Below are 17,500 nucleotides of genomic sequence, written 5' to 3' on the forward strand. Positions count from 1 at the left end.
CACACAACACACACCCCACACACACACACCCCACACACACCACACCACAACACCCACACACACACACAGATATATATAAGAAGGTAAATCTAGTTTTTGTATTGTGGGTTTTTCTTCTAAGGTAGGATATATTTTGCGTGTCTATCTCTACATCTATCTATCTAATCACTCCACGAGCAGGCACACGAGCCCGCACAATCCCACAATCGCTCTGACCCTCTGCCTCGCCCCGCCCGCCAGGTGCCCGGGGCGTAACGTATGCCCCCAATCCAATTAGAAACACAAATTACGTTGTCTGGGACGATTCCTTAGACGCCCCCCACAGAGAGCTTTTCTGTCGAGACCCCCCTCCTTCTCACCCCGGAAGCGCTGGGTCGTTGCTGGCGCGACGCTGGTCCTCGACGCCTCGGCCGGGCGTGGCGGACTCGCCTCTCCCGCCCTCCCTCCTCCGGGTGAATGTTAGATTCGCAAAGGCGGCGCGGGAGGAGAGTATTTCGTGGAGGGAAAACTCGCCGGAACAATTGATTGGCTGAAAGGAGGAGGGAGGAGAGGGAAGAAGATGTTGCAAGAGGGCGTTCAGATTTGCGCGCTGTCATGAAGAAATGTATTGAAGGTGATGTTTAAAAGGAACATCTTTTTCTTCTTTTTTTTGCGGTTCCAGCCTCCGTTCGGTCGTCCGCCGGCCGATGCTGAGAGGAGATGCAGCATCACTTGTCTGCTGGGGTCTATATTTCGCTTCTTATTTCTTCTTTTCTTCTTGTATAAATATCTTTTGGATATTTTAACGCATACACATACACACACACATACATACATACATGCATACATATATATACATATTTATGTATGTGTGTTTAAATATGTATATATATGTATATATGTATATATTTTTTTAACGGCAGGTTCATAATCGAGCCGCCGTGGTCACAGCATGATACTTAATTGTAGTTTTTCGTGTTGTGATGCTCTTGGAGTGAGTACGTGGTAGAGCCCCCAGTTCTTTTCCACGGAGAGTGCCGGTGTTAATTTTTAGGTAATCATTCTCTCTATTTTATCCGGGCTTGGAACCAGCACTGACTTGGGCCGGCTTGGCCACCCAGTGGCTAGGTAGGCAATCGAGGTGAAGTTCCTTGCCCAAGGGAACAACGCGGCGGTCGGTGACTCGAACCCTCGAACTCAGATTGCCAGTCTTGAGTCCGATGCTCTAACCACTCGGCCACCGCGGCCTTATATATGTATATACATTCATATATATATATATATATATATATATATATATATATATATATATATATATATATATATATATATATACATATGTGTGTGTATGAATAGTAAACACTCTTCCGAGTTGATACCATGGTAGAAAACCCACAATACAAAAACTAGATTTATTGAAAATGAGACTACAGTTTCGAAGTCCACTTGTGTTCCATCTTCAAGTCTGAAGAGATAAGGGAGGGGGGGGGCTTTCCAGATGGGCTAATCTTCACCAGTTTTCGAACCTCCGCGTTATCCAGCGCTCACTGAATTCTTCTCGCCCCCACCTCCAACTCACTATCTTTCGAAAGGAAACTCCTCACCTGTCCCATACTCGCCTACCCTATCGGGAGATAGCACCTCTGTTCCTTGCCCTCTTCACCCCTCCTCGCAAGCTGTCTGTCCCAGTAACACCTGTACCGGTACAATCTTGTCATTAGACCCTCCCTTATGTCGAAGGTATTGCTTCCTTGCTGATATCCATGCCCGACTGATGGAATCCTCCTTAATAAAGCTGCTGCCTAATTTCAACTTGCTAACACCCCCTCGCTTCCCACATCCCCCGCCTTCTCCCTTGTGTGTGTGTGTGACGGATACAGTATCCAATTACAATGGCAAGTGTTAACGGCGTGACTCTTTATTACTATGGGAACACACGGGACGATGTCTAAAGGGTAATGCGGTGCGCGCGGTGTCACGTGTCAGGCCGCCCCCGGGGGGTACGACGGTTGGGCGCTGGCGACGAACTCCCTGAGGCCTAGGTCATCCTCGGTCTAAGTAATGACCGTTCCAGCAGGAGGAAGCGATAGAAGCAGCTGGAGGAAGCATGGGGGGAGCGAGGTGAGGTCACCGGTCCGTCTGCTACATCGTACAGTGTGTGTGTGTGTGTGCGCGCGCGCCGTGTGTGTGTATGTGTGTGTGTGTGTGTGTGTGTGTGTGTGTGTGTGTGTGTGTGTTTTTGTGTGTGTGTGTGGTGTGTGCGTGTGTGCGTGTGTGGTGTGTGCGTGTGTGCGTGTGTGGTGTGTGTGCGTGTGTGTGTGTGTGTGTGGGGTGTGTGGTGTGTGTGCATGTGTGTGTGTGTGCACGTTTTGTATTTATGAACCCATCCCGTTCCCATAGTACACTGAAGGTAAATAAAGTAAAGCGTATGGTTTTTAGAATGCCAGAAAAAATTTCTCAATGATAGAGGGGAAATCAAGGACTTTTTAAATTGAATTAAACTGAATTTGAAATAAAAGTCAGTTAAAAAATCCCGACTCTACTGAAAAAATAGATTACCTTTTAAATATTGAATCTTTCACTTTTTTTCTAAACAAGAATATCAGATCCTGATATGTTTCGAAAAAGTTATATCTGTACAACTCTAGTGACCTTAGCCGCTGATTCGTATATTTCAATATAAAAAACGGAATAAAACAGGTCTAAATGCACTAGATACGACTGTGATTTGCAATTTCTGTTGTGCTTGGATCTTTGCAAACACAAATGTAATCATAACGAAAAAAGGCATGATTTTGAATATTCGTGAATTTGTTATATCAAAGGTTTGTGATTTCTTTTGTCTTCTGTTAGATCGCTTTTTTTTGTTTGTTGTTTGTCCCTGTCATCATGGATGCTGCTTGGTGCGGTGATTAATATGTGTAAGTATATATGAATATCTTACATAAGTAATAAGATATATATAATATAAAGTTGTATAGATCCATAATATTTCATATAGTTCATGGGGAAATTTTTAGAGATTTATATAGATTCATAATATGAATAAAAAGTATAATATAATAGAATTTTTGAAAATAGTATTTGAAAATTATTATATATATTATTACAAATATATAAGATCTAAATGTTAGAAATTTAATAATCTAAAACATATATGACAAATACAATATACCTATATAAAATAAAGTACAATACTAGAAACAATTATACATTAAAAATATCTTGATTATCAAGAAACAATATAAACAAAGTACATATTTAAACACCCGTGAAATTTATATAAAGATATTCATTTTTTATAGATCACTTTTTATTATATAGCCTTATATGACGTATTTAGAGATTAATATATATATATAATATATATTATATATATATATATATTATATATAGCAATATATACATTATATAAAATATATATACATATACATAACTATATATAATATAACATATATATTAATATATACATAATATACATATATTTACATATACAATACATTTTTAAATATAAATATATTAATATATATAATATATATATATATAATATATATAATATATATATATATATATATATATATCACAGGAGGGAAAGGGGGATGGTTATGGGTGGGTGTGGATGTGTGTTAATCATCCTATATCCATTTGTTCTCCTTTCCTTTCTTTCTCTCTCTCTCCTTTTATTCTTTCTTCATTTACTTATTCTCTTATCCTCACATAAAGTACTACTTCTGGATTTGCTCTTAACACATTTAATGACTTTAATTGATATCAAAACGCAATTATTCCTGGAAACAAATGGCAAATTCAGTGGGTCAGTGATTGATATAAATGATTAAATGCCTGCTTGACATTAATGAAAACAAATACTGCGCGGATGAATTTCAAAGTTCGATTTAAGTAGCGATGTTTATAGAGGTTTAAATTACATGGATAATGTGGAGTTGAGGCCACTTCCATGATGTTTGTAGAGATATCATTTTCAGTGTCAATGTCCTTGGCATTGTCCTCGTTGTCACTGTCACTACCATTACCATTACCATTACCATTACCATTACCATTACCATTACCATTACCATTACCATTACCATTACCATTACCATTACCATTACCATTACCGCTTTCGTTTTCCTTTTTATTTTCATTATCATTATCATCATTATTGTTATTAACACTATCATCTTTATAATCATTATCATCATCATTATTGTCGTCATCATTAATCCACATGCACATAAATTTCAGAGCTTGATTTGAGTTTTTGTTTATGTTTGTGTGTGTGTGCGTGCGTGCGTGAGTGCCTGTAGGTAGATAGATAAATACATAAAATAGACAGATAGACAATTAGAATAACAGAAAGATATACATGAAAAAACATATGAATGTGTACACAGAAAACGGACAAATAATACACAGACATTCATCATGATGAATAATGATTTATTGTATATGATGCATCCTTAATATTGCACTGATCCTGAGTCATAAGTGATTAAAGAAGTGGTTTAAAAGATAGTGATACTTGGCTTCAGATTTCGAAAGGAAGGCGTGAGTGACTGTGGAAACTTAGTTCATCAATATACTTTATACACTCTCGAGGGTTTTTTTGCATATCACTTCACTCTAAAGAAGCAGAACAGTCTTTGAAGAAACGCATGTCTCTAAACTTATTTTCTGAACCACGTTTGTGGAATCAATATTTCATAACAATATAAATACTTATATTGATTATTATTAAAATCGTTACCAAAATTGTTATCGTTATTATTATTATGAATTTGATAGTAATAACGTTGATATCATTACACGATGATGATAATATACAGCAACGTTAATGATGAAATATTAATGCACGAACACACTGTAAAAATTATGAACACACATTGCCTCAGTCTTATTTACTTCTCTTCTAGCATATGCATTAATCCTTCCATGTTTCATATAGCACTGTCAATAGCGAAACTGGAGAAAGGAGAGGAAGAAATAACAAGTAATAACAAGAGATTAAACAAGCGGTGGAGTAATGTCTAAAGTTTGGCCCAAATGCTGTGTTGACTCGTTCATTTTTCGTTTGTTTTTGTTTTTGCTTCGTAAAAGGCGTCTTTGTTTTGTGCCATTTTGTTTACAGTGATAGCAATTATGTCGCTGATGATGATCGTCAGAGAAGATGATAATTATAATGATAATTATAGCGCTGATTTGGATCATTAAAATAAAATCTTGTGGTAGTACTTATGAAAATAATTTTCTTTCTCAGAATGAATCGTTCACTTAACAAACCATAACAGAGAGAAAACACGAAGATTTCTTTTGAATTGTAAAGAAGAAACCGGGAAGAAGCAAAATAGATCTAAAACCAAGATATATATTTGTGTGATCAATAGCCTGAAGGTTTCCTGTGGAAACGATATGTCAGAAAAAGTAGAGTTATAGTTTACGAGGTCAAAATAACACTATCCCTGCTGTTGGGTATCTATCTAGAAGGAATATATTTCATTCTATATCTGTCTATTCTTTTTCTTTCTTTCTTTTTTTATTTCTCTTTTTCTTTTTCTTTCCTTTTTTCTCTTTCTCTTCCACTTTCTCTTTCTCTTCTTCTGTTTCTCTCTGCATCATTCAGATTCCCGTTGTAGTGTTTATAGATTTTCCAAGCATTTCTGTTAGAATTCATTGACGTATTTTTACCAAGTCGTGAGCTTCCCCATCTTTACTTTATTTTCATAGAATCCTTCATGCACATATCTTTTCAAAATTCTTTCTTCTTTTCTTTATATTTACTTAACAATCTACCTCATTTTCAGGTCACTTCCCTTTTTGTTTGCTTGTTTGTACAATCAAATGTGAGGAAGCTCTTATTTTGTTACATATGATACATAACTACATAGATACATAAATACATATTACATGCATACTTATAAACATACATACTATATTTTAATATAAACATATATACATACATCTAATAGCATATATGCATACATACATACTCATACATACATACATACATTACATACATACATACATACATACAGGCACACACAAAGACATACACAGGTAGACACATGCATATAAATGTCTGTAACTAAACTCATGCATACATAGGAACGCATTAGAGTTTGTACACTCTGTTGATATTCAAGTGATATAGAAATATAGGAAAGACATGTTAACAACTAAGCACTTATGATGAAATCGAGCCGAGAGCTTATCCTATAATTCTACGGTATAATCCGACGACCTGCCCTGCATGTTTCACGTAATCTGACAAAACAGTTGCAATCCGGGAAACACAAAAGCAGGACGTCATCAAGATTCCTCCTGTGTTCTGGAAGATTTTATGGGGATAAACCCCCTCACCTAGGTTGTCCTTATACCCAGAGTGAGTGTGGTGTGTGTGGGTGTACATACACCAAATTGTGTCGGATACTATGGTCAGGGCATCTAGAAAAAACAGTGCTTAGTAAAAATTACGAATACTGAGTGTGGTGCCAAAGTAACAGGGTGCTGTACCAACGCCCGTTGGCGAGCCCTGGTGAGTGTATGTGTGACAGCACTTGACCTGGCGCTCGCACCCTCCCCGCGCCCAACTGCAGGGAATTAATCACCTAAGAAGCGGACGGGACAACCACCCCCTCACTGTCCCATCATGGAGGTGGATGGGGACATGCCCGGGGCCCCCCAGTGCCAACTACCTGGTTACCAGGTTTCCAAAGGAGGTTGCCACTGAGAAAGCACTGCATCTTCCGGTGTTTTTAAAGCTCGGGGGATTTACAAGGATGGACAGCCCTTAAATAGGATCATCATAGTATGGAGCGGAGAATAGCCGCCACCTAAAGAGTACCAATTCTTTGGAAGATACATAAAGCCGAGCTCCATTCGACCGTGGTGGTCAGAGGTTGTGGTCTGCTACAAGTGTCAAGGTTATGGCCACGTAGCTAAATATTGCACGAAAGAAACAGCGTGTGCTGTCTGTGCAGAAGCTCACCAGGCAAAGGACTGCCTTGCAAGAAACGACAAGAAGGACAACGACAACGAAGACACCGTCACCATCGTGAAGAGGTGCGTTACGTGCGGAGCGCAAAGTGTGGCGGCCTGGCACCGTAACTGCCCCCATAAACCGCCATGAGCACCCCCCCCCCCTGCCCCGACCGTACCCATCGACTGCGGAGTGGCGATGCCAAGCCCAGCCACACCCCACCCAGTGCCGTGTGACGTAACCAACCCACAGGAATTCCCGCAACTGCCAGGGGGATTCCCCATCCCAGGAAACTGCCACAGGAGAAACCACTGGTGAAAAAGACATGGATACGGCCGAGGAAATAAGAAGCATCAGGCAAGAGATTTTTGAAATTGAAAAAAAAAGTATAATGGAAAACAAAAGGGAAAATATTCTTTTAATGATGTTAGTGATATTATTATTACGCACGACGGACCATCTGAAAGCAGTGACGACAGTGAGAGTAAAAATGACGCCGGCGATGTGCAGGAAACGGACGAACTGTGGGACATCACTCAGAAAATGCTATCAGGTACAGATTATATGTATCATCAATACGTGGAAAGCGCGCACACTCACGGTAAATAAACAAGATGCAACACAGATATGTAATGCTGTACAAGAAATATGCAGACTAAAGGGCTTCATCATACACAAATTTGAGCAATCAGCTAATCATAGGGTGTGATGGGGGAATCATGGAATATACGTGGTGTCAACCGTAGAATTAATGATTTGCTTTACTGTATTCATAACAATAATGTTGACGTTATCTGTTTACAAGAGCCCTTCACATTAGCCGCTAAAATAAAAACCGAGAGGATACCACTCCTATACGAACATAGGAATGACAGGCCTATTGACTTATGTCAGTGACACCATACCGCATAAGTTGGTGCAGAAGTCTGATGATAATATTGTGCAATATCAGCATTTACATATTCAAACAGTCTCTGGGTTTTTTCTCTCTGTACAATGTATACGCAAGGTGTAGAAAGTTTCAGACTGATTCACTGCCCTGCCTACAGTATCACGGCACAATATGCATGGGAGATTTTAATGGTAGATATTATACAATTGGAGATAGTCGGTGTAATGAAAATAGCGAAGAGTTCTGACATTTTGTGAACGATAAATCTATGCCGGTATATAATACAGACAGGCAAACTCACGTGGTGGGGGGCAGGCTAGATTATGTAATAGGAAGGGATCTTGTGCATGGAAATGTTAGAGGCATGCTTGCAACAGAGCTAATTAGTGACCACTTTGCAATAGTAAAGAGATATGATGTTGAAAATACAAAAAAATGCAAAAACAAATAGTCTTAAAAAAGATTATTCCTCCTTACCTTGAGCACCACTTAAATCACGTATTTATGACTGGTACAACGATTACACAGTAACGAGTGTTAATAAATTTTCCATAGACATGACGAAAGTGATCTCTGATTACTACAATACCTGGGTCTGTCCAAAGAAAACCTTCAAGAACATCAACTCGCAACACTCCAAACAATCTAAGTAGGTCAGTGACCCTACACTATTAAGGGAACAAAAGCGAGTTCAGGAGCTTTTTGATATCTACAAGCAGGCAATACCCGTGACAACCTTATTCAATTTCTTAAGGCTAACAAAAACCTACGGGAATTAAAAACTCATTTCAGAAATGAACACTGAACAGTTCCAACAAAGCATTAACAGTAACACCTCAATGTCGGAGGTCTGGAAAACAATTATCGACTTTCAGGTAAACCAACTAACACCCTGCATTTCCATAGTCCTCTTGTACAAGCAGATGTGCTCCTTGGTCGGTGGGCTGGAGCGTCCAAGTTGAGCTCACTTCCCACAAATATTCAGGAACATACTTTAGTCATTCTAGAATTGCACGTAAATTTGCCATTGAGATTGGATGTTCTGATAACGACCCCTCAGACTTTGCTGAGATTACTGAGTGGGAACTGGATAATGCACTGATCAAAGGAAAAGCGTCCGCCCCAGGTGAGGATGGAATTACCTATAGTGTCCTCTGCCTTACAGCTCAGGTACCAGGTAATCTCCTTTTGCACCTATACAGGTTAAGTTTGCCACAAGGCATTCTGCCTGGTGCGCAGTCTAATCATCCTAATACCGAAACCAAACACTGATAAATACTGATCAAGTTCTAGAAAGGATAATTTTGAACAGACTCAGATACAGTTACAAGGTAAATTATCTCACAGACTATATGGATTTCTATCGGGACGTAGCTCGCAACATTGCTTTGCAGAGTACTTTTCACACTCTAATCCAGGGAAGCACACTGTTTTTCTTAACTTTAAATCAGCTTTTGACACTGCAAACAGATAATTTATCCTAGAAAAATTAGTAAGCTTTGTCATCTGGGGTTAAGTTACTGAGCTGAATGTATTTTTCAACAGATCTGCAATTCTCTTGTTCAGAGGAGTGAGAAGTTCCAATTTTGAACTTGGGATGCCACAGGGAGGAGTTCTCAGCCCTATGCTGTTCAATGTCCTCATGCATAAGCTGGTGGCAGATATCCCACTTGGGGATGGTGAATCAATTAAATTCTATGCTGATGACATATGTGTCAGAGCATCATCACAAGAGAGGATGCAAATAATTCTCGACAAACTCACAACAAAGGCTCATGTGTGTGGATTAGTCATCTCCGCTGAGTAAACAATGGCTCTCAACCCATGTATCATACCCCCACCCACTTTTCGCATAGGTGACCAGAAGCTTGACATGTGTCATAAGTATAAATATCTCTGGGGTGAACGTAAATGATGCAGACCTGATCCTTTCTCTAAAGAGAGACTCTGGGAGAAATTAAAACCGCTGAAAGTGGCATCAATGTTAAGCTCGCTAGACTGTTATGCTTGTTTAAAAGGTCAGTTGTAGACTACCATGCACTGCACTTGTTGCAGTGTAAGGAATTAGAAATAAATAGCTTGGAGGTAGTGCAAAATGAAGCTATGAGGGAACCCTTGTATCTTCCAGATTTCCAAGAACAACTGCAACATAAAATCACGCAAATAACGTGATTAATCACACACACAAAAGCTCCATGAACATTACAAAGCTCAATGTCCAAATTAGTAAAATACCATAAAGTCGATCCATTCTACCATGGAAAAATTCAACACTCAACAACATCTAAGGAGGTTTGTGGAATTCATGTCAAACAAATGCATGCATGCCCTGATGAAGCAGTAAACGCGAAAAAGCCTTCGGCATATTCGTTGTTTTCTTGCACTTCTCTTCGTTGTTCTACTTGCCATCTAAGGAGTTCATCAGTTCTTATGTGGGTATCGTAAGAGTAAGAGAGTGTCTGAAGACTTGCCTGTGTAGATAGAGATTCCTCAAGGATATAACTTCCCCTTTCATATCACATCTGGATAGATATACATATATACTTGCAGATACACACCAGTGCATGCGCATATAGATATGCATGCATGTGGTATTCACACATATATACTTAGAAACATATACACATAAGATCTTGTATATCTGAAGACAAACATGCGTACATATAAATATCCTTTAATACATATTGTGATGGTTAATGACGGTGCGACATTCATACATATAGCTTGGTTGATTTAGACATTTTAACAGTCATGCAAAATAATAAAATTAATTACTTTAGTTTAGTCCTTTATTTACTACCCTGGTTAACTGCACAGGCATGAGCAAGCTGTGGTACATTTGATGCATGGTTATAACATATAATGGCATTACATTTTAATTTTAGGCTATAACATTTTATGATAAGTACTATATAAGTTTAAGGAAAGGAACAATTACACAGTCGTTTATCTACTCATCTGCCACTCTGGCGTACAACTTGGGCTCGGAAAGGCATTGCTACATTTGATATGTGATACTTCATTCCAAATTTAGGATACAATATAAGTATATCTTCTAAGACATCAGAAGATATGAAATAGTTACATAGTTCTCCGTACCTCATTCTAGGTGGTCTGAAAGGCTGTAACACATGGCACTCTGAGATATAATGTACAAGTGTTTGCTTATATTCTTTATTACACAGTTTACACTTAGTTTCTTCGACATTACAAACTGTACTGAGCTGCCAAAACAATCTATGTCCAAGCCTGATTCTTGCGGTCACAAGATCACACTATCTTGTTCTTGTTTTATATAAGCCATAGGTGAATGAATCTTACCTAAACTGGTCATAGTGCTTTATGCTACAGCTTTCAGGGCGTTGTGAATTAATAAACTCAGTCAAGTCCTCTTTGAAGGAACCTTTAATGCTGTATAAAATCCTAGAAACAGGTACCCCAAGTTCTACACTTTGCTTGTCACACGCTGACTTTGCTAGGCAGGCAGCATGATCATGCCTAGGAATTCCAACATGCGATGGAATCCACACAAAACGTATATCATGGCCTCGTTCTTTTGCACGATATACGTTAATCCTGATGTCATTTGCGATATTTCCTGCACCTTTGTCTGGAGTGTTCAGAGCCTGAAGAGCACTCTGTGAATCACAAAAAAATTACTCCCGAGCCTTGAGTCAATAGAAATTCAGTGGCCATGAGTATTCCTGCCAACTCAGTTTGCGTAGTGCTTGCCCAGTCATGAACCCTCCTACAATCCTGATGCTGCAAGATATTGTTTATACATACAACAAAGGCACATCCTGCTCTGCTCCCAGACTGCAAGGACCCGTCAGTGTAGCGTTCATATGCATTGGACAGAGTTTCAATGTGCTCGTTTATAATTGCAACCGGATGCTGCTTAAGTATAGCAGGGCGGACACTGTCTTTTTGGGGGGGGCAGTCGTATAATATATTACCTATTAATTTTCTCCACATGTCAGGCACAGAAGTTTGACTATTGATACCGCGCAGGAATTGTTCCCAGTGTTTACTACGAATCTGAGTTTTTAATTCTCTGAATTCCTTGCTGGCTTTAAGAAACTGCAGAAGATTATCTGTCGTATTACTATCTTTATAACAATTAGCAAACTCCTGGACCCGTTTATGTTCCTTGGCCAGAACTGGATCATTGATCCACCTCGGTGCATGGGGGGCCTGGGGCCTCTTTTTCTTCGAGAGTTTTCGTGAACAGACCCATTTGTTATAGTAGTCAGTGACAACTTTGACTAAATCCTGAGAGAATTTTTCAACAATTGTTATTTCATAGGTGTTATACCAGTCATAGACCCGTGCCTTGAAGTGATGCTCCAGGCCCGGTGGGATAATTATTTTGAGCCTAGGTGATTTAGGGGCTGAGTCGCTGTCTACAGTATAGGCTGTTCGGATTGCAAAGTGGTCACTAACTCTCATACCAGTGAAGGACAGACATTACCATGAACTAATTTTTTGCCAAATACGTAATCTAACCTGCCACCTCCCAAATGAGTCTTTGCTTCTGTGTCATATACTGTCAGTGATCTACTATTGATGAAATGTTTGAATTCTTCCCCATTACTATTACGGTGGTTGTCTCCAAAGTGTGGGTACCTTGCATTGAAGTCGCCCATGCATAACGTGCCTTGGTTGTGAAAATTGGGGAGAGAACTAGCAAAAAATTAGAGTATCTGGCTTATACATTATACAGTGAAAAATACCCAGGGACAGTTTGGATTTTTGAATAATGAAATTGAACATCAGCGTTCTCGGATTTTTTAACTAATTTATGTGGCAGTGTTACCTTCATATATGTCAACAATCCAGTCATGGCTGTATTTACATATGAATAATACCCCTTAAGTGTAGGTGCTATTTTCATCTTAGCAGCAGCAACAAAAGGTTCTTGCATATAACATCAATATTATATTTACGGATGTAAAATTCTAGATCATTCAGCCTAGGCTTAATGCTACGCATATTCCATGATATGAATTTGATTGTGCATTTATCCATATGTTAATAGTGTTTTAGTAGGCAACCTGTACTTTATGCTGTTATATCCTCTAATATTACGAATTATAGATTCACATAAGAAACATATAACTTTACGATTATGGATTTCATTACAGATGGTAGTCGTGGACTGAAAATTACTTTCAACCATTTCATAGTCTTAGCTTTGTTCCACTTCCGTTTTTGTGTCAGATGCACCTGAGGGGCCGGTTGCGTCACTGGACTCGACGTCACAGGGATCCTGATTTTGTTCTTGGCTGCTGTCAGCGCTGACACGCCTACTCTGATTATCAGCACTGGCGGTCTGACATCGATTCTCCTCGTTCGTTCTTTTATCACTAATGGTAACACTAGTATCACGACAATGACAGTCACTTTTCATTTTTTTTCCATGTCCTGCCTCAGCGACGTTATTTCATTAATTAAGTTATTGTTTTGAGCTTTCAGAGATCAAGCACATTTACGTTGCCTTGGTCAGCTGGCGTGACGTCACTTCTGCCACATGGTTGTGCTGGGGATTCCCCCGCCAGGCCTGCGGTCATCCCTGCCAGAGGGTGAGGGACAGTTGCCTCCATTGCTGCCTTGGGAGGCAGGGGGGGGGCGTGGTCTTCAATTCAGAGAGTATGGCAGCTTTGAAGCCCGAGATACTCTCTGTGAAGATCAGCATCATCTTGTTCACCTTCTCCTCCAACTGCGTAATCTTGTCGCGTAGTTCGGTGGCCTCTTCACCACCACTCGCCAGCTTCCGCGGGAAATCTCGTCACACAGGGCACGGTCGGGCGCTTCCCCGGCACGCTGGTCGCGGGTTGGGTTGGGAGGGCCGCGCTGGTCACTCGCGGTCGGTGCTGGTACCACAGGGGGTGGAGGGGGAGGGGGCAGGGCAGGGAGGGCCATGCACCCCCAGTGCCAGGCAGTCACACCTGTCATCCCACACCTGAAGCACGATGGGACAAAGCCTGGTGCATCTGCAGTACTCTCTTCTTTTGCAGCACTGTGAGGGCACTCCTTGGCAGTATGTTGGTCAACACATGCTGCACAGCGTGCCTTGCCCTTGCAATACTTAGCTACATGGCCACTTCCCATGCAGATCACAGGGGCAGATCACAGGGGATGCCACGTGGCTGGCGGGCATGTATTTTCCAAAGAAGTGGTATGTACTGGAAGGTGGTTGCTCTCCTCTCCATATCATGCAGATGCGGTTTAGTGGTTTCTCATTCTTGTGCACTCTTATGGCCTTGTGAAATCCGTCGAGTGCATACGCATTTTCAAGATCGAGATCCTTGTTGTAGTGTGTCACAAGGTATTCGTCATATTTTTTCTAGTTTTTGTGGTTCATCACACAATTTGAAGGTGATACCTCGAATTGATCCTTTAATTTTTCTCGTTTTTGTGGTTCATCACACAATTTGAAGGTGATACCTCGAATTGATCCTCTAATAAGGTCGTCAATGTATTTCTGCTGCGAGTGAGCGACATACACATACGGTGAGGAGAGTGTGTCTCCTCGCACAAGGTCGAGGGGGGAAACCCCCAGGGCCGGAGGGTCGTTGCCGAGGTCCTGCAGCCATTTCATTTTTTCGGATTTCGTTGTGCCTTCAGGGAAGGCGAGGCGGACATAATTTTTCTTTGGTTCCCTTACAAGCATAATTATCATCACATCACTACTGTCATGTCACTGACTTGCGGGTTATATGAGCACAAAAGTTCATGAACTCCTTGTATAACTTTCTCGTATATGACGCAAGAGGTGCGTGTGTAAAGGACGAGCGCACCGGAGCACGGGCACCTCAACTTGGGGGCTGCCATATAAATCTACGGTATCCACCAATCATAGTTCATTTACTCCTCAAGAATACTCATGATAACCTTATTCAGTTTCTTAAGGCTAACAAAATTCTACGAGAAATTAAAACTCCTCAAGAGTCAGAGTGTTCTCCAGGTTCAGAACACTAGACAAAGGTGCAGGAAATGTTGCAAATAACATCAAATGACTAACCGAACATCGTGCAAAAGGACGAAGCGAAGATACACATACCATCGTAGGTTGGAATCCCTAGGCATGGTCATGCTGATCGCCTAGCAAAATCAGCATGTGACAAGCAAAGTGTGGAAATAGATCTTGAAGTACCTCTTGCTAGGATTTCACACATCATTAGAACCTCCTTCAAAGAGGACTTAACTGAGTTGATTAAGTTGATAGATTCAGCTATGCTTTATAAATAACAATAGTAAGATAATGTGATGTTCAACAGCCTGATAGCTGTAGCATAAAGCACTATGACCAGCTTACGCAAAATAATTCATCTACAGTTTAAATGAAACAAAAACAGGACAGTGTAATGCTGTGACTGCAAAAACCAAGCTTAGATATAGATTACGTTGGCAGGTCGGTGCAGTCTGTAATGTTCAAGAAACGAAGTGTTAACTTTGCAATAAAGAATGTAAGGGAATACAAGTACATTATATCTCAGTGTCATGTGTTCTAGCCTTTCAGACTTCCGAAAGTGAAGTACGCAGAACTCTATTTCATATCATCTGAAGTAATATCACAATATGTCAATTGTAATAATACCTTTCCATGCCCAAGTAGTATGCCAGAGTGGTAGATAAGTAAATAATGGACAATGTACTTGTTCTTTCCTGTTAACTTATATAATGCGTTATAATGATTTCCAGTGTAATGCTATTTTATAATGCTATGGCCACCCATCAGATGTATCAAAGCTTGCCCACGCTTTAGCCCCTCCCCCCCCCCCCAGGTGAAAAATAAAATTATTAATTCAGTAAGTATTATTGAAACGCTCGGATTTATAGCTGTCAATGTATACACTTATTTTCCAAAATACCCATTCTGAAGTTTTTTGTTTTTTTTTTAGGTATAAAAATCAACATTTCTATATGAAAAGTTTCATATATGCATGAATTCATAAAGAAAACTAAACCTAACTAAATATTGATAATAGTTAAATAAAAAATAACCTAAAAATTCCAACTAACTCAGTTACCGTATGTAGTTTTCAGTACGTTTTCGTTTATAATCCTCCTCTTTAAAAATCTAATGCCGATGTTGTATTCACGTGTTACAACGAGTAAACTACAGTAAATTCTTGCTCTCCGATGATATTGCCAATAGTGCAATTGGCATCTGGCCCCTGATATTATCCTTGGGGAGTGTATCATAGGTTTCTAGCCCGCTCATTGTTGCTAGATTTCAAAGCAGCAAAACATATACTCCACCTGTACTAGCAGACCTGTCACGGTGACGGCAAGGTCTTCTGCACACAGCACATTCACGTTCCTATTCCTGCAGCGGTAGATTGGAGAAAAGTGCCGGGCAGTGTCTGAGTGTCAAGTACAGCAAAATAACTCCTTGAGCAAAAAACAAATACTGTGATGAAGGACAAGATTTGAAACACAATAAACACGACGAAGGCTTGTATACTTTCCCTCCGAACAATTGTACCAAGCCTTGAAATACAGCGACTCGTTGGCGTTGTGCGTGTAACCTGGAAGACATCTGATCAGTAAATCATCTCTACCAAGGTCCTCCTAATTAGCTCTGACTTCTTGCAATACCACGTCTGGGACTGATCATAGAAAAAGATTGTGTTGGGAGTGAGCATGAGGATACCTACCTGTTTCCTTTACAGCTATCAGGGCCCTCAGGATGGTATTGGTGCTGCATTTCGAAATTCACTTAATTAATTATGGTAAAAAAGGCGCAAGGACATTCCTGCATATAACATCCATGCTCGCATAACGCAAGCCATAATCGAAAAGGTGAAGAAACATAAGCTGAGCTGCGTCTACCTCCATGCGGTCAGACGGTCCATCAAAATTTTTGCTACAGTACCTGTGGAAAAGTTGCCAGTCAACAAGGTCATCAGAAAGCAGTGTTCTACATTTTCGTTCATGCACAGGCGAATGAAGTGGTATATGTATTCCCTTCAGTCCTCTTAAAACCCTTCAGCCTTTGGCGTACAAAATACATCCTGTCTCATAAAAAAAGCGTTCAATATGATCGTACAATTACTGAGCATAGTCATAGTACTTCTCACCTGACCTCCACCTGCATTGGCTATCCTGCATTAACTAGCATAACTGTCAGCATTTACTAGGCAACGCCGTAGTAATGCTGCCACGGCTAGTCTCTGAAATGTCACAGATATCAAATGACGCACAGGTGACCTCACCGCACTGATTACGCACGAACTACAAGATATGGATGTTTCCTCCTCATGGCTTTTCAGTTGCACTCGCCCCTGGCAGACAACAGGACACTCTGGAAAGCCTGAAAACATTTTTCCGATAGACAGCGCTTACATGTTAGGCAATTTTCTACTGAATTCACACAAGTAATAAATACTGCGGTAATATTTAATTTAAAGCAGATATAATTTCTGAAAGATCATACCAACTGTTACATTTCCGCTCCCTCTAGTACTGCTTTGAACCCTGATTCAGAAAATGATCCATGGCTATCCACTTCAACAAACCAGGGGATTAGCACCTGTCAATCACTTGTGCCCTTGCATCGACCAGCACATAATATTTAAAGAGGCAGAGAGAGGAGTAGGGAAGATAGAAAAAAAATCAGGGATAGAGAGAGGGAGACCAGGGAGAGA

This window comes from Penaeus monodon, chromosome 3 (assembly GCF_015228065.2).
Source record: "Penaeus monodon isolate SGIC_2016 chromosome 3, NSTDA_Pmon_1, whole genome shotgun sequence".
In the NCBI taxonomy this organism is placed as follows: domain Eukaryota; kingdom Metazoa; phylum Arthropoda; class Malacostraca; order Decapoda; family Penaeidae; genus Penaeus; species Penaeus monodon.